Source organism: Cheilinus undulatus, linkage group 19 (assembly GCF_018320785.1).
Source record: "Cheilinus undulatus linkage group 19, ASM1832078v1, whole genome shotgun sequence".
In the NCBI taxonomy this organism is placed as follows: Eukaryota; Metazoa; Chordata; class Actinopteri; order Labriformes; family Labridae; genus Cheilinus; species Cheilinus undulatus.
The window spans coordinates 20,640,839-20,667,522 of NC_054883.1; the positions used below are offsets into that span (position 1 = coordinate 20,640,839).

General features: G+C 39.5%; 1 protein-coding gene across 1 annotated transcript in view; it reads right to left on the reverse strand.

The window, feature by feature from the left end:
- Positions 1–26,684, reverse strand: part of ofcc1 (orofacial cleft 1 candidate 1) — a 198,188-nt gene that overhangs the window by 40,762 nt on the left and 130,742 nt on the right. The gene's annotated exons all lie outside the window — the stretch shown is intronic.

Here is a 26,684-nt window from a genome sequence, read left to right on the forward strand (position 1 = left end):
TGTCAGGACAGAAGTTATATAATTTGCTGATACAATGTATTTGCCATTTTATATCTATATCTATATATATACACAGTGCTTAACAAATTTATTAGACCACCCTAGCCCTAACCAAAGTAAGGTTTATGCCACAGCTGCCCTAAATTAACAGCATTGGCATAACCAAAATCATTTTTTATGTTTCTGCAATGGTTAATACACCAATATGTAGAAGCTCTTTAACCCAAATGATATTTTTAATGTTAAGATATAATTATTATTGTTATTCATGAATTTTCAAATTTACTGATTTACAAAAAACTGAAAAAATAGTAAAGCACATTATCATTTCTTGATTAATATGTCAAATTATAGTTATTTACTTGCATTCCTGAACAGAAAAATTAGTTTTAGTGGTTGAATGTTATGCTTGATTAATTTCTGACTTCTCAGAGAAGCCCAGTGAGCCGGTTCAAATTTGGGTATAAAAAGGTGAATTCAGTTTGAAATTCCTCATTCCTGTTCAAAATGGTAAAACGTGGAAAGCTCACTGAAAATGAAAGAGTCCGCATTAAAGCACTTCATGATGCGTGATGGTCTTTGAGACCAATATGACAGGTGATATATATATATATATATATATATATATATATATATATATATATATATACACACTTATACAGGCCTAATTCAAATTTTGTGTCTGAAAATTGTTGGCAAATCAAACCATAGGATGATGCATGACAGGAATGCAATAAAAAAGAGAGGTATAAGTAAGAGGGGAATTTAAAATAAATACATATCACTGACTTTATTCCACTGATAAAATCCAATATCACAAACCCATGCATTCCTTTTAGAACCAGTCCAAAACCTCACCTTGTAAAGTAAGAGATTTTCATTTTAATTACATACAACTGCAGCCAGCAGATAAGCACCAGAGGCGTACAGTACATCAGCAGGCTAATTCCTAGCAGTGCACGATTCCTGTGGGGCCTGATCTGCGGCAGGTAAAGAGACAGGTTGTGTTTGTGATCATGCATACATATGTATAATCCTTGTGGCAGGCTTGTTTATGATTTTTGTGTGTGCATGTGCATACGCCTGTGTGTATTGGGGGGAGGGCTTACACACCTGTAATGCGCTGCCCCTCTGTATTAGGGTGAGACACGTGGAGTAAGCGGAGCGTGTAACATGTTATATAGGTCATGTAACTCGAAATCATCCATGTGTGAAGATCATGGAAGCTCTCTCTCATTCTGATAGTGTCTGCTGGTGAAGGCTTGAGTGTGTCCTGATAATATGCATCATTGGAGATCTCATACAAGGCGTTTAATTAGAGAGGAAGTTAATTGTGCAGAGATGAAATAATGAAAATATGGCAAACATGTTTGGGTTTCTAGATGTCTGTAACTAAGAAGCAAACATTTTTGCAAGAGCATAAATCCAAAAATGTCTCCTTTTCCCCTGAAAACAGCTTGAATTAAAAGTAGAATATAGTGCAATTGATGATGGGTATCACTCCCATTGCTCCTGGTGTCTCCATATATCACGTATATCATATATCCTTATTTTTCTATTGACATTGATACCTTCATGAGTACTTTTTTATAATCTGAGTCTTTATTACACCACTATTGATGCTTTTCTATTATTAAAGACAAGAAGCCAATATATTTTTAACAGGACTGGCTAAAACTGAAAATAGTTTGTGTTCAAAATTAAACAGGTCAAGACTGCATCACCTTTATGCTTTCTACTGCTTGGAAAACAATGCTAATACCTTTGGTTATATAGCACTTTTAGAGTCAGGGGTGTGCGACCTGTTTTGACAAACACTATAGGGACAAAAGTGTTTGGCCACACCTGTTTCAATCAGACTTGTTGCTACAGGTGTATAAAATCAAGCACCTAGCCATGCAGTCTCCATTTGATAACATTTGTGATACACCATGAGGGCAGTTCTAAAGAGCTCAGTGACTTTAAGTGTAGTACTGTGATGGATGCCACCTTTGTAGTAAACCGGTTAATGAAATTTCATCCCTGCTGAATATTCCAGTCAAATGAAAGGGATATTATTAGAAAATGGAAGCATTTAGGAACAGCAGCAGCTCAGTCACAAAGCAGACCATGTCAAATCACAGAGTGGGATCAACAACTGCCATGGTGCGTAAAAGTTGCCAACACTCTGCTGAAGAGTTCTGAGTTCTGGGGAAGGCCTTTTGTGTCCCAACATGACTGTGCCCATGTGCACAAAGCAAGGGCTGTAAAAAAAGTGAGGAGTTTGGTGTGGAAGAACTTGACAGGCGCGTACAAAGCCCTGACCTCAATCCCATCAAGCACGTTTGGGATAAAGTGGAACAGAGATTGCGAAGCAGGCCTTCTCATCCAACATTAGTGCCTCCATCCATCAATGCATCTTCTTCTGCTTATCTGAGGTCAGGTCACGGGGGCAGCAGCTCAAGCAGGGAAGCCCAGACTTTCCTACCCCCTGCCACTTCGTCCAGCTCTTCCCGGGGGATACCAAGGTGTTCCCAGGCCAGCCAAAAGAGATAGTCTCTCCAGCGTGTCCTGGGTCTTCCCTGGGGCCTCCTCCCAGTGGAACCTGCCTGGAACACCTTGCCAGGGAGGGGTCCAGGAGGCATCTGGACCAGATGCCTGAGCCACCTCATCTGGCTCCTCCTGACGCAGAGTAGTAGCGGCTCTACTCTGAGTCCCTCCCGGATGGCCGAGCTTCTCACCTATCTCTAAGGGAGAACCCAGAAACCCTGCAGAGAAAACTCAATTCAGCTGCCTGTGTCTGTGATCTAGTTCTTTCGGTCACAACCCACAGCTCATGACCATAGGTGAGGGTAGGAACATAGATCGACCAGTAATTTGAGAGCTTGCCTTTCAACTTAGCTCTTTCTTCACCATGACTGACTGATGCAGAGGCCGCATCACTACCGACGCTGCACCGATCCTCCTGTCGATCTCCCACGCCATTCTTCCCTCACTCGTGAACAAGACCCCGAGATACTTGAACTCCTCCGCTTGGGGCAGGATCTCATCCCACTCTTTTCCGACTGAGGACCGTGGCCTCAGATTTGGAGGTGGTCATTCTCATCCCAGTCGCTTCACACTCGGTTCCAGTGAGAGCTGTAGGTCATGGCCTGATGAAGCCAACATAACCACATCATCTGCAAAAAAGCAAAGACCCAGTCCTGAGGCTACCAAACCTGAACCCCTCAATGCCCTGGCAGCACCCAGAAATTCTGTCCATAAAAGTTATAAACAGAATCAGTGATAACATTAGTGCCTGACCTTATAAATGCTCAACTGAATGAATGGAAATAAATTCCTCTAAATTACTCCAAAATCGTGTGGAAAGCTTTCCAAGACCAGTGGAGGCTGTTATAGCTGTAAAAGGGGGGCAAATCCATATTAAAGTACATGTGTTTAAATACAATGTGATTACAGTCCCTGATTTTCAAGTTTTAGAATGCAAAAAGAGCACAAGACCTGCAAAAATGGAATTGTTGGTTGATACAGCTGGGACTGGGGCTTAACACTTGAAATGAATCTCTTCTTCTGTGAGTTGTTTTTACGTCTAACAATATATCTGTGAACAGAGTAAAAGAGCTGCAAGTAGTTAGAGGACCTTGCCTGTTGAAAGAGTTAAAAGGGGTAGTGGTGAATTCTTCCCTTGTATAAAATTGAGATTACCTTTCAAAATGTCATCAGAAGTCATCGACAGCATTTATGTGAACACATGCATTGACATTATCTGAAGTTTCTACTATGACCATTTTTTTGAATGCTAACTCAAAATCAACAGGCCCAAAATTCACTGAAACAACATAAAATGATGGTATTAGATTGCTGTCTACATTTCCAGATTTTGCCATTGATTCACAAGGCATTCTGAGAGATTTTCTCACTTCACTTGGTTCAGAGTGGGCCTCTGAAACATCTCTCTTTTAAAGGCCATGCAGCCCTAGCACTTCCCCCTGGTGTCAGGACACCTCATCCCTAGATTGGAACGTGCAAAATGCAAGGGGTAGAGCTAAGTGAACGGGGCCAGGGTTTGTTGGGATTGAGCCTTAGACTAACTCATGCAAACATACATACACACTAAAACGCACTCACATATACACACTCAGAGTCACAAAGAGGAGGAAGTTTTTCAAGTAATTTGTAAAACTCAAGGTGACCCCCTAATTGGCTGCGTAATTATGACTCATTTAAAAACACAGAAAAAGGAAAAAGGCAAACTCATTCAGCGGGGCCGTGAGTGGCAGGGTCAAACTGAAGGAGAGGTTTAATTTGGGCGCTGTATCGATGTCACCCCGCACTTACAGACGGTTAGCCAAACACAACTCAAGGCACTTCACCGAGAAAACAGCGGGGGCCATTACTCCACTTGTAATTAGAGACAGAGCATAAACTGAGCAGAGAGAGGCTGGTTGTCAAAATGTCAAAAAGTCACAAAATGCAAAGAAAGGGAGTAGTAGTAAAGAAGGTTTGTGTGAGTAAAGGCGATGTGGGGACACAAGGATGCATCTCTTCAGTGCTAATTAAGACGCTCATTAGTGGAATCGCCTCAACTGCTCCTTGCCTCTAGCTTGGCCTCGGCCCACACTGGGGGAAAAGTGATTACCTGAATTCCTTCAGTAATCAGCACCTCTGCTAGGCGGCAATCAGTCTGTTTGGATAGGGTATGTAGTAATTTTTTTTTTTTTTTTTTCTTTTTTGAGGAAACAAAAGTGGAAGTGTGCAAAAACCCTGGACTTCTTCCTGTTCTGTCTTGTTAATACAGTAAAAGGCTAAGAACCTCTTAAATACACAGCATGCAAAATCTGCCAGCAGGGGGCTCTGAGTCAAAACATGAACAAAAAATGTTGCGAACAGATGATTTGATCACCTTCACCCTTCTATGCTGCTAGGACTTGTTCTTGATTGAGGACTTTATAAAACATTGCCCTACATATGGCATTTTTACTAAAAAGTCAACCACTGTTTTGGTTTCATGGATGAATTTCATATAATGAGGTAGAAAAACTGTTAAAAGTGGACTTCCTAGTTGCCGCTAATAGCTACATGCAGCTTTGTCTTCCCTTATTCTGTGAAATTAATCCACTAAACCATAACTTTGTTTTACTGTTTAGTAAACACACTGCTTTCACTGAGAAGATTCCTCAATTTAAAAAACAAACAAACAGTGGAGGCAGGTGTGGCTGAGCAGCATGTCTCTATTCCTGGGAAATGTCTAGTTGGGCCACACCTCTACTCTGTTGGGCGATCAAGGATGGAGGTATGGATTATGGGGGATCCTGGGCATCGGAACATGCAGCCCATGAGAATAATGCCCATCACAAATAAGCAGTAAAGAACATAATATACAGCAGCAGAACAGCAGCTACCTGCAGCCTCCACTTCCTTATGTAGTCACTAAGGTAACATGCAGGATTTTCAGCGATAAACATGTCCTGCCTTATTATGATTGCTCTGTCATAATGGCACTACAATCATTACTTTTCTAATGCTTTGTTGAAAGTATCAATAGTCCTTGGGGCGCCTGTAGCTCTATAGGTAGTCTTGCAACCAGAAGGTCATATGTTCGTTCCCAAGCTCCTGCAGTCACCTGTTGATGGGTCCTTGGGCAAGACACTTAACTTCATTTTTCTCCTACTGCTGTGTCAGTGGTGTATGAGTGTGTATGAATGAGATAAGTTAAATCTGATGGCTACTCTACATAACAACCTTCACCATCAATGTGTGAATAAAAGTACTTTACAAGCACAAGTACATTTACCAGATTGCACCAAAACCTCGTATCTCCTTTTTTGTGATTTATTTATTTTCTTAAATCAGTGCTTTTGGTCACACTTTACATTGACAATTTTTTTTCAACAAATTTTAAAGCTATAGAAAGTTTCAAAAAGATGCTATGACCAATAAGTGTTAAATAGTTGTAAATGATTTTTAAAATTCCCTGAGGAGTGGTGAATTAGGAGATTAAAGGTTCTTTTTTTATGCCAGTGATATGTGTTACTGCTGAGTCAAGCTTGAATAAACTAGTCATGATTAACCTCCTAAAACCCTGCTTGCCCATATGAGGACATTGCATCCTGGCTTTCAGACAATATAATAGTAATGACTACTATCAGAATTTTTGAGAAAATTGTCTGTACTGTCAATTGGAGTTTAATTTATTCATTTAAAATACTGAGGGAATTTGCCATCAAATTTTCAGGAATTTTCATTGATACTTTTGGAAATATATATTTGAAATTTTCAAGAAATTACCAAAATTTCAATGCTGTTTCTAAAAAAGGGAGTAAAATAAGATAAATGCATGCGTGTCCTTTCATATTGATGTGCTTTCTAACATGTTTGTTTTGTCTTGTCTCTTTGTTCAATATGTTCAGAATTTTTTTTTTTAAATACAGTAAATTTGAGTGGTTGAACATAAATATCTAGGTTGCAATTTGTCTAAAGGGGGTCAGCTCGGGTCCTGATGCTCAACCAGTTCAGAACCCCTACTTTAAAAAGTATAATTTTTATTATACTTCATCAATTCATTTAAATAAGCAGATACAACCAAGTTTTCTGATTACCTAAGAAAAACATGGAAGTAGACATATTGATCCTTGTTGATGATAATCTGCTCTAAAAAGAGAAATGATTGTTTTTTTTTTACAAAGGCTCTGCCCTTTCCCAAAACAACATCGTAAATGTAGAGAATTATGGACTTGTTTTTTTCAGATCATCTTTAAAACTTTCCTCTGTTGCCGTCTCTGTTGCCATGTCAACTGTCACACCTCGTCTGCCTCTACACCACCTCTACTATCATGCTGATGTAAGACTGATGTTTGTATTCACACAAGTGACATGATAAACAACGTTACATTGCAAAGCCAACAAGATCTGATCGCAGAATCAATGGTAAAACTGAATTTCAGATATTGAAAAAGTGACACATGGTCTTAATGGAACTGTGTTTGTAACTACTTTATAAAATCAAAATAAAGGATATCACTGGCTCTGAAAATGCAGGTCATATTTGAGGTAATGTACAGTATTCAACCAAAAGTACATTTCCAACATAGGTTGGCACATTTCATTGAAATAATTTAGGCGTGAAATTCTGTATATTATACCTTTAAGCCACAAATTTGAGGAAAAAAAGTGAGAAAAGAGACCTATGCTACTGCACCGGTCACAGGAAGTGAGCAGGTGACCCTGTAGAGGCCCTGTCCCAGGATTTTGTAAACCAAGCTGTACAGTGGTGATAGAAACACCGTGCTTTCATTCCTCTTTACTCTAAGTCACTTTGGTTACACACACCTGCTTAAATCCCCTTGTGTAGTGCGCCTGTGTATGTATTTTGGCTTGCATGAAAATAGATTTTTTTTATGTTAGCCATGCCACCATCCTACGCTAATTAGCACGTGAAATCCACTTGACAAGACCAGACAAAAGCTTGAAAAGGTGTTTGTGTGTTCGGTTTGGGTGATGCCATTTCATGCAATGCACCATGGCTCTCAGGATGCATCATTGCTGAGACACAAAAAGGAAAGAGCATTAAGGGGCCTGTCTGCTCCACACTACTCTGTTCTGGTCTGTTGTGTTGCGTTATGATGCTAGCCTGGCTTCTAGCCCTAGCGTGAGTGCTCTCTCCACTCTACCATTGTTCCATTTGATAGCACTAAGTGACTGATTTAGGTTCAATGCCTGCATGGAGCAGACAGGCCAGCTGTGGGTTAAGCAGATAGCATTCAAGTGAGCTAACCCAATTCAAACCCAATCAGGCCGGGATTTATTGTCGGGGTCTGTATTTAGAAATCTGATAGAGTCTGCATCAGTCTCTTGACTAGCATCAGGAGAGACGGGCCTTATTTCCTTTAGTGGACGCCTATAAACGGCAAACCATGTTTTCCAGCAGGGACATAAATTTCAGGATTTGTAGACATTACCGCAAATGCACACAGAGAATGGGAGGAGGGACAGGGCACAGGAAGTGGGGATGGCACAGCTGCAGACATGGCTCCATGGTTCACAAATATAGTCTGTCTGTCTTTCTGGGAGAAGATGCGATTTCACACCAACCGAATCAGACCATACTACATCTGAATGAAGAATAAAAGCAATCAGTACTTAAATACAGATGCCTGTGGAAAGCTTTTCTTCTGAGAAATCCACTGTGACTTGTGACAAAATTTGACTGCTCTGTCAATCACTTTTATTCCAGTGTAAGTGTAAAGTCTGTCAAAAGACGGATTTGGAATTCCAGAGCTGTTTTGTTAGTATACTTTAAAGATTGGCATTACTGTCTTAAAGATAAATGGATGTGTATGACATCTCTGACAAGTATTCAAACCAAGACTAGTTTTAAAGTCCCAACTTAGAGCTGGAGACAGTTTCTGGAAGATGAAGAGTTTCTCCCACTGGGTGACAGACTGGTCTGGTAATAGCTCTGTCTGAAACAGGTACAATATATTTTTATCCCGTATGTCCTTGGCTGTCACAGATATCCATGTCCAACATTTTCCTCAATTTTGTGACATGTCAGTACCGAACACAATGTCTAGCATTGACCATTATTTAAAGGACATTTCCACACAGTCTGTCCCAGCTGACAGCCAAAACACTCCCTGAACTTGAACCAATCACCTTCAAAAAGACTTTATGTAGCAGTTTGATAAAGTCACAGATTATAATATCATCAAAATGCTTTTTTTTGTATCGTAGTTGATATTTCAATCTTCTTTCCCTCTCTTACCTGCAAATCTTGAGAGTCTGAATGTGCATGGGCATGATGCTGATAAGCACTTCTAAAATAAAAATTATGACTTTGGACACTAAACTTATACAGTATAAAGTTTAACCTGTCCTGTAAGGCTGCTCAAGTCTAACAATATATAAAATCATAATTATTTTTATTGGTGTTGGGATCACAATTATTAAAAACGATCACTCATCAGCTGCATTTCCATTACAGTTTTTCACAAAATAAAAGTGATAATTTTCAAATTTCAACCAAGTACAATTGTGCTTTTAATGTTTTTCTGTTGAAGGGAGTTTTAAGCATGAACCTCGCAATTCTCGTAAAACCTCATCTTGGGAGACTCTGCTGCAAGGAAGCTGGATGCCCCAAACCTGTTGTGTTGGTACTAGGGCTGAACAATTTGGGAAAATAATCTAATTGCAATTTTTTCCCGAATATAGGATTGCGATATGATATGCGATTATTCCTTAAGTTTCCTATCTTATGTATTTTCACACAAGCACAAACATAAGCAATAAATCATTATATATTATAAGCAACACAATATTAGATCAAACTTGGGCTGAACAATTTTGAAAAAATATCTAATTGTGATGATATTGACTCATATTGCAAATTGGATATGAATCATTTTACTGAAGGGAATGCTAATTTTTATGTCATCTTCATATTTAATCAGAAAAATGTACAAAAATGAAGAAAGCAGGGTCTTTAATGCATAGTATCTCTGCAGCAAAAAAAAGACAAAAGTTTTAAACTGATCACATCCACAGCAGTTTCTTTGACAATTTTGAACAAAAGACGAAGGCAACGGATGATTGTTCAGAAGCGAAGTCTGTATGTATAACAAAAGCCACGTATAAGGGTATAAGTATGATGTTAAGAAAAGTCTTGGTCTCCTCCTCTGTCCACACGTACCGTACCATGTTGTTTCAGAGTGAACTGGTCATGTAACACCGTACATTTCATAATGACTCTAGTTAAAAATATATAATATACATAACATGTATTTCTCATGCATTGAAATCTTCCCTTACATCTTTAACATATTTTAATTTTGAACAATTAAGCCACCTAGAGTAAGCTAACTTGACTGATTACAAATAACAAAGACTGAAAGGTGAACTTTGACCTAGGAAGTGTCCTTCCACAGAGTTTGTCCCCACAGATGAGAGTTTCCTTCTGAATCAGTAACTTCACTCATGGTGCAAAAGCATCCAATGCCCGAATACATTCTGTGAAATCTTTGCAGATAAACCCTCTTAACCCTGAGCTATTTTTAATTTCATTTTATTTATTCCATTTATTGTAAGGACCAGTTCAAATGAAAGACATGGACATGCAAATATGCCACATTGTAGCCATAGGCTTATTCCCATCTGTAGTCCACAGTAGGTATATAGTATACATAAAAAAAAAAAATTACAACAAATAGGTACACAATAAAAATAAAGACATTCATAAAATCAGACAGAGACCAAACAACATAAACAGTATAGTATCTAACGTATAATATAAAGACCTAAATTTAACAATACTATGGTGGCTATATGACTTTGCTCAAGACTGACCAGGAATAAAGTGACTACTGTGTGCATAAAAGGGCACAAGGCAGATGAAAAAGTGCTTCAGTACAAAAAGATGCATATAAAAAGGCTGTTTCCATCATGGTCTAAAGCAGACGTTGGCTGCAGAGCAACAACGCACCGCTCGTGGATGTCTGTTGTTCTGACTGTATCTGAATTACTGCCTGAGTTTTTGACTGATATTTATGACTCACTTTTGTAGTAAGCAGTGCTATCCAATTATCTGAAATGAAAAGAAAATGTGCAAAAAATGAAGCAGATACACGTTAAAGGAGAATTGACATGGTCCATCTGGAGCAAAATGGATCAATCTGGGATATCAGAGCAGCTCTGCAGCAGATTAAGAAAGGCAAACCCCCAAATAGATCTGCAACACAACCCCAGTGTTCATCACTTTCACTCTTGACTTCTCCAGCATACCAATATGTAACACATTTCATTGTATTTTGTTAACTATATTTACTTTATTTATAATCTCTTCATTAAGCTTACTAAGGACTAGATCAGTTTGGCTGCATCCCATGTGCATGGGCAATCCAGGTTCTAGATCAGACCTGTGGATCCTTTCTTAAACGTCATTCCCTACTCTCTCACCCCTGTTCCTGTTCCTGACTTTATCTGTTTCACTGGTTGGTTACGGTTACAGACCAAACACTGCAAACCAAGGGAAATTGTGAGGGCTATTATAGTCAAATGTTTAAGCCAGACGAGCAGAACATAATGAAATAAGAAACTTTGGGAATGGTGGTACTTTTGAGTAAAGACTGCATTCACCCTGATGAAAAAGATGCATGTAAGTATGCAAACAGTTCCCTGTTGTGTATCATACGGCTCTATTTTATACACGGTAGGATAAATGTGCCTTTGTCATGGCAAACACGTTTTTACATGAGCTAAGTTTCTGTTTGTGTTCGAGTGCATATGAACATTTACGTGAACATGTGTGTGTTTGAAGCTAAAGCAGAGAGAAGAAGAATTCTCAGTGGGCAGGAAGCCTGAGCCGGGCTGGCGACTGTCCAGCACAGGGGCCTAAGGCGTGGGCACGAGCTGGCCTGTCAGTCCCCCTGATCCTTTAATGATTGATCCAAACTAGATAGCCATCATTACCATTCATGCTCTCTCTCTCTCTGCTCCCCAGGTCTCCCTGCCATCGTCTAATTTTACCTTCCATTTGCATGTTCCCATTGACTAATTAAATCTCTTTTTCCTCTGTCAGTGTCCATTGATATGAAAAATAATGCGGCACATTTTTGCCACATTATTATGTATGAACTGCGAGGGGAATAATGTATTCCAGTTGGTTGAAGTTCTCTGGACCTTGTCTGTACTGAACACAACAGAAGTAGGCTGTGCAATGTTCTTCCTCTTGTTTTTTTCTGTCTCCCCTTTTAAAAAACAAAAGCTGCTGACCTTACCTGCATCTCTCTCTCACACTTTTTTCAAGGCGTTTCCCACCCTTTCCCTATGCGATGCATACATGGAGGACTGTGGTTTTTCTCCTGCCACTACCGTGATCATTCTAGTTTGTAGTTCTGTCCCACTTGGCTTTAATTTACAGTGGGAAAATAATTAGAATCTCACTTTTGTGAAGAGTGGAGTGAAAATGTAAACAATGCTTCCCTGCGGGCGGGTGCTTCATCACTTTGACAGGTGCATTTGAATTTGCCTGGGTGGCGGACAGGCTTGGTTATTTATGTGTCAGTCGCACATGGAAGCCCCGGCTGTGGCTGGGACTACGGCTGGGACTGAGACTTGGGAAGAGATTGGAGCACTGTGGGATACAGGCCTAGGTTTGGATTTGGGAGAAAAATAGGGACGGTGCTGGTTCTGGGCCTTGTAGTCTGAATATTCTGTCGTGGTTCCAGCGGTTAATGGAAATGGAACTGGATGCAGAGATTGTGAAGGCCTGAATATATTTGTATTAAAGAAAGGGCAGATGGGGGGTTCTGAACTGGTGGATTGGGACGATGACGGTGACAGTGTTGACGAGTATATAAACACTGACAGGATAATCTCACTAACAGCTTAATAGTTGACCCTTGATGAGCCGTACACAAGTTTTCCTTGAATTGCATGATTTTAGTTTATTTCAGCTGACAACAGGCTGATAACTGAGTGAATCTCAGAGGAAATAGGATCCTTTTTATGCACTGAGACCCTATGATGATTTTTTATATTTAAGCAGAGGTGATTTTAGGATCAGACCTTAGGAGTGTGCAGCTCCGAATGAGATTGTGATATGTAGAGTTCCATGCAAAGTCAGATGCCCCCTCTTGCAGACCACTACTGTGAGACACCGCCTCTGAAACTCTTTCAAAATAAAATCAGATGACACTTCCGATTAGGGTAAAGGTAAAGGTGAAAAAAACAAAAGTTAAAGACCTGATCTACAAAACCTGATTACAGAATGTGTACTAAAGCCAAGTAAACAGTCTGCTAACAGGAACAAATAAAATTTTCTTCATTGAAAACCTTCTAAACCAGATAAGGCTAAAGCTAACAAAGCTACATTAGCTACATAAACTAGGTATTGTAGCTGCAGACTTTAAAACTGTTGTTAGACTAAGCTAATGTACATTCTACAATCTACATTGGCTTATGTAGTAAAGTTAAATAAGTAGCTAGCATTGCTATGTTAACATTAGCTAAAGCTAATGAGGCTACAATAGCCAGGTTAGCTTACGCTACATTTGTAAAAGTTCACGTTGATAATCTAAAGCTAATGTACACTCTACAATCTACATTGGCTTACATAGTAAACTTAACTAGGTAGCTAGCATGGCTATGTTAGCTTAAACTAAAGCTAATGAAGCTACATCAGCCAGGTTAGCTTACTCTACATTTGCCAAAACTAACTACCTATCCTGTGTAGCTTATTAAGCTACATTAGCAAAGTTAACTTCATAGCTAGTGTAGCTTCGTTAGCTTATGTAAAGCTCATGAATCTACATTAGCTGGGTTAACTTGTGCTTCATTTGCTTACTACCTATGTAATCTACTTTATTAATGTAGCTATGTTAGCATGAGCTACTTTTTCTTAAGCTCATGTTAAACTAAAGCTAATGCAGCTACATTGGCTTACATAATTGAGCTATCTCTGTAGCTAGCATAGCTGTGTTAGCTTTAGCTAACGCCAATGAAGCTAAACCAAGCCACTGTTTGTGTTACTAATTCTAAAGCATGTATATAACAAAATATAAAAAATATTAGCCCAGGTTGAGCTTTTTTTCTGTTTTATGTATTGAAAGTTTCTTAGTCTGTAATGTAATAAAGTTGTGGTAATGTTTATTTTTTACAACTGCATATGTTTTAATCACAATCAATTAATATCTGCCATAGGTCTCTTAATCAAAATAATAAATCTGAAAGAGTCTGGTCAGCAATAAATCACAGCAACTAACATAAATAGAGCTTTATAAGTAAGACAGTATATGTTAATCATCTCCATTTCCTGCTTATAATGTAACTTACGGTCAGAGATGTAGAAGATAATGATTTCTTTTATAGTAAGAATAGGTAATACCACTTGTTCAGCAGCACTGTAAAGTCAATCGGTATGAAGTGCTGATAATGTATTTTAATTCTGACTTGTTTGCTCAATTATACAGTTTATGACAGCTCTGCTTTTACTCATTAGATTGCTTCTAAAGGCCTACTTCTTTCTGAGAAATATTGTTGTATCATTAAGTATAACCATATGACATTGATTTGTTTGTACATTTGAAAACAAAAGGCAGTCATAACATTAGGATGCAGTGTGCACACAAGCACAGATAGAGCAGAAAGGAGCATCAATGATTATTGCCAAGTGAGAGAAGAGGTAGACATGGTTGCTTCTTTTGTCCACAGATCCTCAACCACACACACCGATGCACCAACACACACCAACACTCATCTACATGCTAACACACACGTATACACACCCCCCCCCACACACACACACACACACACACCCCCACATAAAGCCATGCTCACAAACAGACAAAGCCTCACACAGCGAGGCAACGCATGCGTGCATCTCCAGTGCCTGCGGGCGCTTGGGGCTAGGCAGCAGGGAGTGGGGGGAGGTGGGGGGGCTGGGGGGGTGTGGGGAGATGGGTAAGGGGGGAGGTGGGTGAAGGAGAGTGTACTGTGCAGAGGCTCTCTGAGCTATAGAGGGTCAATCTCTCCACTCCACCACCACCACCACCCTGTCTGTCAGAGCTGGCCCGGGCTCAAGGCCTGTTTGCTGAGAACTCACAGTTACACCACAGACACAGACTGTATGGAGGCACACGTGCCAATGCAGACACACCAGCACAGGCCTAGGGTTCACAGACAAATTTTAAATTAAAGGCACATACACTGAAAAACAAAGGCAAAAGCTATAGAGGTCAGACAGCGCACATGCACATGTTCATTCATAGAGATATGAACACTAGAAAGACAGAGAGGTCATTTTCACTGCTAGATTACATCTCTGTTATAACTGATGATAGATACACAATACAAATACATTTACTGTGTTGGGATAGCTTTTTTAAAAAGGCAAAAATGTACATTTTAACTAAGTAATGTGGACAACTTTAATAGAATTTGTCTTCACATGCTTCTCAACTGGTCAGACATCAGGACACACCACCACCTCTTTTAGAGAAATCACGACCCAATTTTTAAAAAATTTCCAACTACTCAAATTTATCCAATAAAAAGTGGCAGTTTGGACTCTAAATAGAATATTCACAATCAATCAAAGAGCCAGGCCAAAATAAACATCCTTTAAAGAACATCATTACAAAAGGAAATGTATGCATGCATTTAATGTCACCCCATTTTCCCAAGACAGCATGGCAATTTGATAACTTCAAAAAGGATTGCATCAATATCTAGGAAAAACCTGCTTGTTATCTAAAGAAACTGAGATAAATAAGTTGAAATCTTGAGACAGACACTGAAATCTACTCATCATCATAAGAAAACCTATAGAAAACATGCACTATGTATGTGCCTTTCAGGCTTCCATACAATAGAGTTTTTCTGGATTTTTTCCCAGGCACACATTTCACACTTGAAAGAGCTTTGTGACCCGCTTTTGGGTCCCGACCCTCTTGTTAAGAACCACTAACATAGAGCAAACTGTAATCAGTCCATAGAAAAACACCTGCAGGTGTGACAGATAATTCCTCTAACACTCTCAAAACAAAGAAACCAATGGTTTTGTCTGATTGGGTGATGAAAATTAAGTTTAGATTGTTAAATAATAATGTCTAACCAATATAAACAAACTGTTTATTGGAAATATATTGTGGGGATGGAACTGTTGTCCTGTTCACCAGAAAGTTTGGGTGTAACTTTTCTGATGAATACTACTGTGCTGTTCCCACTTACTGTCATCATTTTTTACCAATATTTTCACTCTAACAGCAAAGAACCTTTTGATGAGTGTTTTGTGTATAAAATGTTTATTCTAATCTAGAAAAACTAAGTTCCTCTACATCAAAGCTTACCATGTAGAAATGCTAAAACCTAAGCTAAAGCAACACAGGGAGAAACATGCTAAGTGTATTTGTTATTTTTCATCTATTACAGATATCATTTTTATTATCTTTGTTTTAAAACAGACCAATCTGTTGTGTTTTGCCAATGCTAATTTTCAGTTGGACCTCTCTGTACTAACACAATGAGTTCTAAATAATAAATTATGAGCTACATTTGGTTTACATGGCATGTTTTACTGTCAGCCTAAACAGTGTTTTCTGATGCATCTCTCTATAACAGTTGGATTGGCGCTGATGTCTCCCCTGAAATAGTCATTTAACCAGCCGTTGATCAGCACCACAGAGCTGCGCATTTATCCTGACTAATAGCAGCCTAAAATCTCCTCAGCCTGGTTTAATGAAACTACTAAACATCTAAAGTTGTTCCAATAGGAAGTTTACTCTGAGAAACAATGAATGCTGCCAAGCAACAACAGCATGAGACTAACCAGGAGAAAGGAAGTTAAAAAATTAGTTGTGTTCACTTAAAAATCCAATATTTCAGCATTTTAAGTTGTAATTAAACAGTATTATTTTTCTCATACTAAAATTGTTTTACAGCCATGCCTTAATCTGCATAGTTTCCCAAAATGCCTCTGGGCAGTGGATACATTTGCACCATGCGGGAAGTTACCCTCTCAGTTAGAGAAGTCTCAACTATGGGGACCAAAATTTTAATAGTTTTGGATTTAACATTATTTTTTCTTTATCATTTAGTTTTTTATCTTTTGGTTGATAATTTTTACTGCTGGTTAGTTCGTTTAACTTTACAAAAATGCCTGGTTTTAGTTTAGTTTTTATTCATTTTGGTGTTAGTTTTTTCTTCAGTACGGGATCCTGTAAGGAGTTAGACCCAAAGAGGCTCTTCACTTTTCATTTTATTCATTCAATTTTGATGTTTGTACACAGCTCAAGAGCTAAAGTGACCATTGAGTGAAGTCTTCTTCAATCAAAACAGGTAATTTTACTCAGACCAGGATTGGGTGTCCATGCAAAATAGTCTGCTGCTCTCAGAGGAGATTTTGTCTCTTTTTTTGTTTTATTTGAGTTAGTTTTGTAAGCACAGAATTCAGTTTCAGTCAGTGTTTTGTAAAGCTTAGTTTTTATCTAGTTTTAGTTCATTAAAATGATGTTAACATTGTAATAGTTAGTTTTAGTTAACTATAATAACCTTGGTGATGACCATTTTCAACACAGCAAGGTTGATGTACTGAACTCTGAGGACGAGCACTTTCTTTTCAAACACTTCTTGAAAACTAATTTTTACAGACTTGCTTAAATGTGATGTTGCCCTCATATTGGTTTTATCTTCTCACAGATTTTACCTTCCTTATACGTGTTCAGAATATTATATTTCCATCTTATTAGTTTTTTTTTGTTCCCCTGTCAACCTCAATGGATTTTATTGCCCTTTTGGCTATTTTTAATTTCTATTGCCTTCATTTCTTCAATGCTTGGATCTCTTTTTATACTTTTCCTATTGTGTATCCACTCATTTGACTTCCTATTTATAGAACTTATTCGATCTTGATTTTACCCTTTATATTTTAATGTTTCTTTTGGCTCTTGTCTCACAGTCCTAGCCTGTGTATCTGGGCTCCTACTGATTTCCGGCGATGTCTTAGTTTGCATGATAGGTTTTTTTCCGGGTTCTTAAACTGCTTGGGTTCTATTGTTGTTAGGTGTTATTTTTTCTGTTGTCCTTGTCTCTTGTTTGGGTTCCATTATTTTGTTCTTCTGTTTTTTTCTGCTGTAGGTCTGTTGGTCCAGCCAAAAACTCCACTAACGTATTTGTTTATTCAGTCAACATTTACAGCGGATATAGGCAGCTTTTACAGCCTAAGTATCAGCTGTAAATACTGGCATAAAGTTTCATATCTGCCAATACAGATAATCATTATGCCACCTTAATTTGTAGGAAAAATAATAGACTTGCAGCACTGTAACTTTTAATACAGCAAAGTTATATCTACTATAAAAGTGACAACAGGCAAAATGAGTGCCATGATCTGCCATGGAAATACAAAAACAAAAGCTATAGAGGTCAGACTGCACAAGCACATGTTCATTCATAGAGATATTCATGCATGAATGTATGCACACACTGGCCTAATGCAACACATACAGATGCAAGGCCAAGACAGGGCACAGCACATTGCACATGGCTGGGAACAGACCAAACCAGGAAGCATAAAAACCCACCGACATACATGCATGGATAAGCCAAGCAATGTCAACCATTAGGATGGAAATAGATATGCTATTATTGTAAATTTGGCCAATATGTGGACGCTCAGCAGATATAATTGGAGCAGCTTGAAAATGGCATGGATGCACACTGTCTGCGTTGGGCCTGATTTGGCTGAAGCAAAGGTCTGCGTCTGGTTAAACGCACCACTGGACAAGACAGGCCACCCATTCATCTTGCATGCAGGGACGCACACACACCGAGTGATAAAACGGCAAGTATGCTACAGTGACTTTTCATCCACTCTCCTCTCATTACTGCGGCTGTAAAGCAAAGATCACAGACTATAAATACTCCGGCTTGAAGTTAAAAGTGCAATAACACACTGGCTCAGAAAGTAGCACAGTCAAAAATGGACTTCGAGAAAAGATAAACAAGCAACAATGGCTATATTTACATTCAGAATAAACTGAACAACTTTAAAAGAGATTATCCAGAGAGATAGTATCTCTGAGTGCCCGAGATAATCCAGAAAATAAGATATGCATAATTCACTGTTACTAATCTCCTTTGCAGGAAATAAAGCCTACTCCCAGCCTACAGTAAACAACTCAGAGATCCCATCTTTCACTTAAACCATTTCTGACTCATCTAAGGCCCTAAAGAGATCATTTACAAGGGCTGATATACTGTGCATATTAAAGTTTACCTGCTACTTAACCTCATGGAGGGAAATGAGCACATTTAAATGCCTCTTTTATGATTAAAAGAAAAGGCAAAATGTGTTTACCTCTCATAGTCTGGGGTCATATCAATGGGTAGAGCTAGGCATGTTTGTTTTTATTTCATCCATTTATTTCTATTATTACTATTATTATTTTGGGATTTTTGTATTGAGAGGGCAGCTGGAGAGAGACAGGAAATATTAGGAGAAACCAGATTTTTATTTGTTTATCCCAGTCCAATATTTAAGCTGTAAATAGAAGGCAGTCATCTGCATATCTGCCATTATGACATTCAACTTCTTTAGCTATTATCTGCCAATAATTTCATGCATCCCTAGATGTGAAGCATTTGGTGGCTTTTTATGATGTCATGTGTTTGGGGTCAATCCAAACTGGATTTAGATTGTTGAGACCCTTTCTGATGCAGCTGGACATTTGTTTTTTAATAACAGAATAAGAAGAACAGAGTAAAGCATAGACTAGTACAACCCCAATCCAAAGAAGTTGGGATGCTGTGCAAAATGTAAATAACAGCAGAATCCAATAATTTGCATATTTCATAAACCCATATTTTAATCACAATGGAACATAAACAACATAACAGATGTTGAAAGTGAGACATTTTACCATTTCATGAAGATTTAAAGCTCATTTTCAATTTGAAGGCGGCAATATATCACAGAAAAGTAGGGACAGGGCAACACAAGGCAGAAGAAGGTTCACTAATCTGTGAAAGACTGCATCAAAAAATTGTGCAACAATAAAAAAGAAGTTCCTTAATGTAAAATTGCAAAGACTCTGAATACCCCACCATCTACAGCACTCATTTCTGATGTCTGGTTCCGGTCCCACATGTGGATGAGGGGGAAAAAAAAATCATTCCCTCACCCCTGTCTTTCTCCACTTTTCAGAAAATGTGTGCTGAAACGAGCCATTCTCAGATTTTCCCATCATGATGTCATGTGGGGACTTAGCCCCGCCCCCAGGTTTGGTTGTCCTTCCCCTCTTGGAAGAACCTCAGGAGAGGAGGGTGGAACGCTTGCCTCTCCTCCTCTCAGTTGCCAGCTACCACTCATCTTTTCCACCATAATAAAACACAAAACAAGGCTCTACCAGCCACTGGATACCAAAAGAGTGAAAGTCATAGAGTCATAAAAGAGTGAAAGGCAGCACTGCATTAACAACAGTCATAATTCTGTACTGGAAATCACTGCATGGGCTCAGGAACACCTCCAGAAATCATTGTTGACAAAGATGGTGATGTGATCCACAAATTAAAGATAGGCAAAGTGGAAAACTGTTCTGGGGTCAGATGAATCAAAATTTGAAATTCTTTTTAGAAACCATGGATGCCTTGTTCTGTGGACCAAAGAGGAGAGGGACCACCAGCTTATTATCAGGATACAGCTCTAAAGCCTGCATCTCTGATGGTATGGGGTTGCATTAGTGTCTATGGTGTGGGCAGCTTACACATCTGGAAGGGCACTGCCAATGCTGAAAAGTAGACAGAACTTTAGAGCAACATATGCTCTAATGCTCCAATCCAGACGTCTTTTCCAGGAAAGGCCTTGCATTATTCAGCAAGACAATGCAAAACCACATACCACATCCATCACAAGAAGAGCCTCTCACCAACGAAAAGCATTTGGCATATCATACAAGGAAAACTCTGGCAAAGTAGACCAAAGACTGTTGAGCTGCTAGAATCCTACATCAGACATGAATGGAAAAACATTCCTCTCCCAAAACTTCTTCAGCTGGTCTCCTCACTTCCCAGACGTTTACAGACTGACGTTGAAAGAAGAAGGGATGCTACACAATGCTAAACATGGCCCTGTCCCAGCTTTTTTAAGATGTGTTGCTGACGCCAAATGCAAAATAAGCTAGTTTTTTGTGAAAATGGCAAAATATGTCAATTTTAACATCTAATATTTTTTCTGTAAGCAGCATGAGGGTTTATGAGATTTGATCTCTGCATTCTGTTTTTATTTACATTTTACAGAGCGCCCCAACTTTTTTGGAATTGGGGTTGAAAATGAATTGACTGTAAACTGCTGTTTTCAGTTTTAATAGGTTATATGACATTATTACTGATGAAAACACTGATGATGAGAAAGTGCACCGACCTGTCTGGAGTTGGATCATCTTACTTTGACAGATTTTGACAATAAAACTAAATAAATAAATAAATAATAAAAATTTTAGAAGTTTTCTTGACATCTTAACTAACTTCTACCATCTCAGGATATCAACACCAAATATCCCTTCACATGAGTTAAATTCTGTTATTTTCTCAAGACCTTGAGACTGATTTTTAGGGAAAACACACAATGCAATCTGGAGTTACCAACACAAACGGGTCAAAATCTTTTGAAAGGCTACAGTGATCACTCAAACACAGGGCATGCCTCCTCGAAAACATGTTTTCTCTCCTGAGCTGTACTGTATTTTAAGACTCTGGGCTCCCATCTCAACATGTCAGGAGCCCAGGCTCAGTATTAAGATGCTGCAGACAGATGCCAAAGTTGAGTGTTGCCTTTGATATCCAAAATTTGACTTTGGAGTAGCTTCAACCTAATCAGGCCTCGGAGGCTGGAGGTGATAAGTATCCGAGCCAATAATCGAAACGGGAGCTGGGAATAAGCGGTATGGATGCCACATGAACATTTCTTCTCACATAGATACTGTACACACGCACACGTACTGAAATGAACACACACCCTGTCTCTTTAAGGTTATAAGTGAAACCCTTATAAAAAAAAAAAAAATCCAAATGTCTATCTCTCCTCAGGATGTCATGTGGGGCTGTTAAGACACGACACCTGTCACGATCACCAGACCTTCCTCATCCCCTCTGGGCCGCAGGAAGCAGCCAAGGTCAAAGTCTTTAAAGGATAGGAAGGGAGAAAGGGGAAAAGAAGTGACTAGCGATGGACAGTCACAAAGGATCAGATCTGTCAAGTTCAAGCTGTACAACCACTCTGGAGTCAGGACGGACTCACAACATTTCTCTCAACCGGCATGATGAACTTGTGCTGCCTAAAGACGAAACAAAACACCCAGACCATTTATTTGTCAGCTAAAAAGCTATCGAAGTAGTACTGGTGATCAATTTGGGTCCAAATCTCAACATTTGATTGCAAAGTTTTTTAATTTTACCTTACAAATATGCATAGCAGCTGCCATCTTCAGGTTGAAACCTGCCTACAGCAGCTGAATTTTTCCACTGGCTGATCTGGATCCAGGTGCTTTGTCCCCATAGAGCTGAAGAATGGCTGAACACACTGTTTCCAGGAGTAAATTTTCCATTTAAATCCTCCTTCAGGCTGCAGGGTGGTGCAGTGGTTAGGACTGTTGCCTCACAGAGAACGTTACTGGTTAGAATCCCTGTCAGACAAGGCCTTTCGTTGTCAAGTTTGCATGATCTTACTGTGCATACGTGGGTTCTCTCCAGGTACTCTGGCTCCTCCCACAGGAAAAAGGCATTCTCATTGGGTTAACTGGTGACTCTAAATTGCTCGTAGATGTGACTGTAAGTGAGCCTGTTTTTTTGTCTCTATATGTCATCCCTGTGATTGACTGGGTAATGAATTAATCCACTATAGAGAAAATTAATAAATGGGATTTAAAATGTCCAGTTTAACCACACTGTTGGGCTCTATGACATTCAATCCCTCCACAGGGCAATGTCCCTCATCCTCTCCTGTTGTTTCAAGTCCTCAGACTATTAAAGCCAGTGGTTCCAAAAGTGTGCAGCGAAAGCCCCTGGGGGGCCTTAAGATGCTAGAAGGAGGGTTGCAAAATGCCTTCCAAAAAACAAACCAAAAAAAAAAGATGAAAAATGATAATAAATTGTATATTTTAACCAGTACCATAGAAAACCAGATCTTTCGCAGTGCAGCCTTTTACGTGACTATGTAATTGCTCAGCCTGACATCAGCATTTATGACTAACTATGCAACACTGGTAGACATACATCCATATATTTTACTCCATTTCTAATGATAAAAATTCAAATTTGGTTGTTTACCCAAAATGTCCACTTATTTATGTTGTTATCTTGGCAAAGGCAAAGCAGATTTCTCTCATAGAAATGTAATATTTTTCTAAAGATCTCCAGGAAACAACCAAAGTTTACATTAACTTGGTTTAGTTACTCTTTAAGATTACATCTTTCAAAAATAAAAAAGTATAGCACTGGTCAGTTTCACTCAGGTTAGGATCTACTTTAATGTATGGCTCATTACAGGAAATTTTCATTGTGAAAACATCTTGAACATGTATAAAATTAGCTCCATTAATTTGTGTTTTATGTGTGCAGAGGTTCTACTCCATCTATTTTCTCTTCAATAGCCCATTCTGTCCCTCTCTGTTTCGTATTAAAAGAGCACGATGCAGCAGACCAAAAGGCCTCCACTCTTAGTTTGATGGAGGAAGCAGGATGGTGGATGGATGACGTGGAGAAGAAGGGAAAAGCTTCTAAAAGTGGTAAAACCTGGATTCACCCTAACATCTTCCAGCTGGATTTGTTTAGACAGCTGACGGGCGAAGCTTCATATTATGAAAAAATTAAAGGAAAAAATCTCTTCCTCACTGATGGACTCATAACAGGCAAATGTCCGAAACATCTGAAGAGCTCAATCTTTTCCAATAATCTCCAAGAATCTTAGCTTGATCCTTTTGTGTGACACTGAGGTCGACCTTCAGTTAAAGCACTTCCTTCTTTTGAGTGGATTTTGTTTTTTTCACTCGCTCATCCCCTCCCTCTCTCTTTTTCCATCAGAATGTTGCCCAGGCCCGGGCTTTGGTAGATAATGACATCCTCTCCTTGGATTAATTGTGAGGGACACATTAAGCAATGGGGCTGACACTCCCTGTAATTAAAGTGTTCACACCGACAAGTTCATACTGGAACACTCCTCTCTTTCCATCCACCACTGGGCTCTGGGCCTGTTTGGAGGAGGGAGGACACATAAGACTGGAGTGTTTGGGAGAACATCAAATGCATCAACTTGTGGATTTGAACGACAACAGGCATAAGCAATAGCTACTCTTTCTTTGTTTATAGACAAAGAAAACAGCCCTGACTACTGATGTAAAATCAATCTCTGGTAAAAGATGGGTCCATCATTTACAACACCTGTTTCTACCTTAAAACAATTTTCCTAAGATAACTTTGATGGTACATTTTACAAGTGGAGTGTTAATACAGTGCATTCAGAATGTTAGTATTCAGACCCTTTACTACGTACTTAGTTAAAGCCTCTTTGGCAGCAAGTACAGGCTTTTCTAGTATGGTGCAAGAAGTTTTGCACACCTGGATTGGGGAATTCTCTGCCATTCTTCTTGGCAAATCCTCTCAACCTCAGTCAGGTTGGATGACAGCTGTCAGTGGACAGCCATTTTCAAGTCTCTCCAGAAATGTGCGATAAGGCACAAGTCAAAGCTCCGGTTGGAAACGTTCACAGAGGCTTAGGTACAACTAAGCCACTCCTGTGTTGTCTTGGCTGTATGCTTAGGATCATTTTCATGTTGGAAGGTGAACCTTCAACCCACTCTGAGGTCCTGCAGAACAGTTTCCATTTAAATTTATCTGTACTTTTCTACATTTAGCTTTCCCTCAACCTTGACCAGTCTCCCAGTCCCTGCTGCTGAGAAACACCCCCAAAGCATGATGCTGCCACCATCATGCTTCACTGTTGGGACAATACTGGGTAGGTGATGAGAGGGGCCTGAGTTGAGGCCAAACAGTTTAATCTTGGTATCATCAGACCAGAGAATCTTGTTTCTCACAAGCTGCATTTCCATTGCCCTTAGACATGTGAAAAATCTAAATAGTGCAATAAAAATGTAATGGAAACACTCGAATTCCGAAAAACCTTTCAAATTTTGCAAAAACGTTTTTCACGGTCTCATGAGGAGGTTTTCAGATATTTCAATATAGAAATAAATTATAATGCGAAAGTGCAATGGAAACACTTTTACCGGATTTACACGTCACAGGACGTAGCGTATGGTGTCACGTGATTAGTTCACTCACCCTTATACATGACTTTTGTGTGTGGCTTTTGCCATTCATACAGACTTTGCCTCTGAGCTGTCATCCGTTGCCCTAGAATTTTGTTCAAATTGTCAAGGCAACCGCTGTAGATGTAATCATAGCCATACCAACACGCAACAGGGTTGGAACATCCACCTTCTTTGCAGCTGAGTGTCACGAGATAGTATTTTACGAGAATTGCGAGGCTCCTGCCCAAAACTTAAACACTTCGCCCATTTCCATGTTTCTCACTGGCGAATCCATCTTACAAAGCTCCCGTCTGAACCGTTTGGGCCTGGTTAGAAAGTGACAGGACCAATCAGCAATGAGGGGCAGTACTTTCGAGCACAGTAGAGTTGTGATGAAAGCAATTAGCAACAAGAGGCCGGTGCAGTTATGACAGAAGACATTAGCGTGGATGCTGCTAAAGCGCCAGTTTTATCAGAACTTGACAACATTTCTTCGTTAAAAGAAGAACAAAGAACTACACTGACTTGTTTTCTTTTCAAAAACGACAGTCATGTACTGACATGTCTACAGTGGCCATGGTTTGCGTTATTCAGTTCTCTATGGAGATTACTCTTTGATATGGGTGCACCTCGCTACATCACGTGTTTTGTTGCTCTGATTGACCCATAAAGATGTGACAGAACATTCATCCAATTACACTCTGACTTTTTTTAAAGGCTCTGCCCTTTCCCAAATGCTGTGTATTAGAGGTTAACCAATTGTACCTAGTTGAAATCTTATAAATATCGTTTTTCTTTTGCAAAAAGACTGTAATGGAAACGCAGCTACAGTCTGAGGGTCCTTCACGTGCTTTTTTTTGGAAACTCCAAGTAGGGTTTTGCGTGATGCGCCATTGAGCCACTCTTCCATAAAGCCCAGAATTATGGAGGGCTTCAATGACAGTTGTCTTTCTGGAACTTTGTTCCATCTTGACACAGGACCTCTGGAGCTCAGTCTGAGTGACCATCAGGTTCTTGGTCTTATTAAGGCCTTTCTCCCCTGATGGCTTAGTTCAGCTGGGTAAGTCCTGGTTGTGCCAAACTTCTTCCATTTGAGGATTACGGAGGCCAGTGTGCTCTTGGGACGATTTTTTTGTAGATTTCCCCAGATCTTTATCTTGCAACAACCCTGTTTCTGACAGTCTGAAGGTAGTTCTTTTGACCTCATGGCTTGGTTTTTGCTCTGATAACATTGTCAGTTGTGAGGCCTTCTATAAGGGTGTGTGCCTTTCCAAATCATGTCCTGTCATTTCAATTTACCACAGGTTGACTCCAATCAAGGTGTAGAAATTTCTCAGGAGAAAGGGATCACTCTTGATTGATATCTTCATTTTGTTCACTATTTTTACATTGAGAAAGGTGTTGGTCTGTTTGCATGGGTGTTCTTCTTGTCAATAAAATATTATCCTTGTGAATTAGAATAAAGGTTAGAGTCCCTGTGTTTCACCTTTATCTGTTTTCTTCCTTTTATTGTTGTTCTATTTTTTTAACCAGTGAGCTCCGCTTTCACACATAGCTGCCCAGCAAAGTCCATGACCTTTTCAGGAACACAGGCATGTAGCCTTTGCAGTCATATCTCATATTGAGCTCCCTAATGCTCTGACTGTGAAAGCTGTGCTTGCTGCTGCGTCGCTCCTGTCCTTGCCTGCCTGCCTGCTTGCTATTGCCTGGGGCAGTTGAGGCCCTCAGCGCTGTCCACTAAAAGAAAAAAAAAAAAGCTCATCCGCTGTAATTGAAGAAGCCATTTTGATGTGACATGCATGTACAAGTGCACAGAAAGGTTTGTGGTCACAGACACACTGTACACAGGCACACATGCACTGAGGTGAGTGTTTTCTACTTTGGGGGGTTGGGAGGACTCTGGTGATCCCA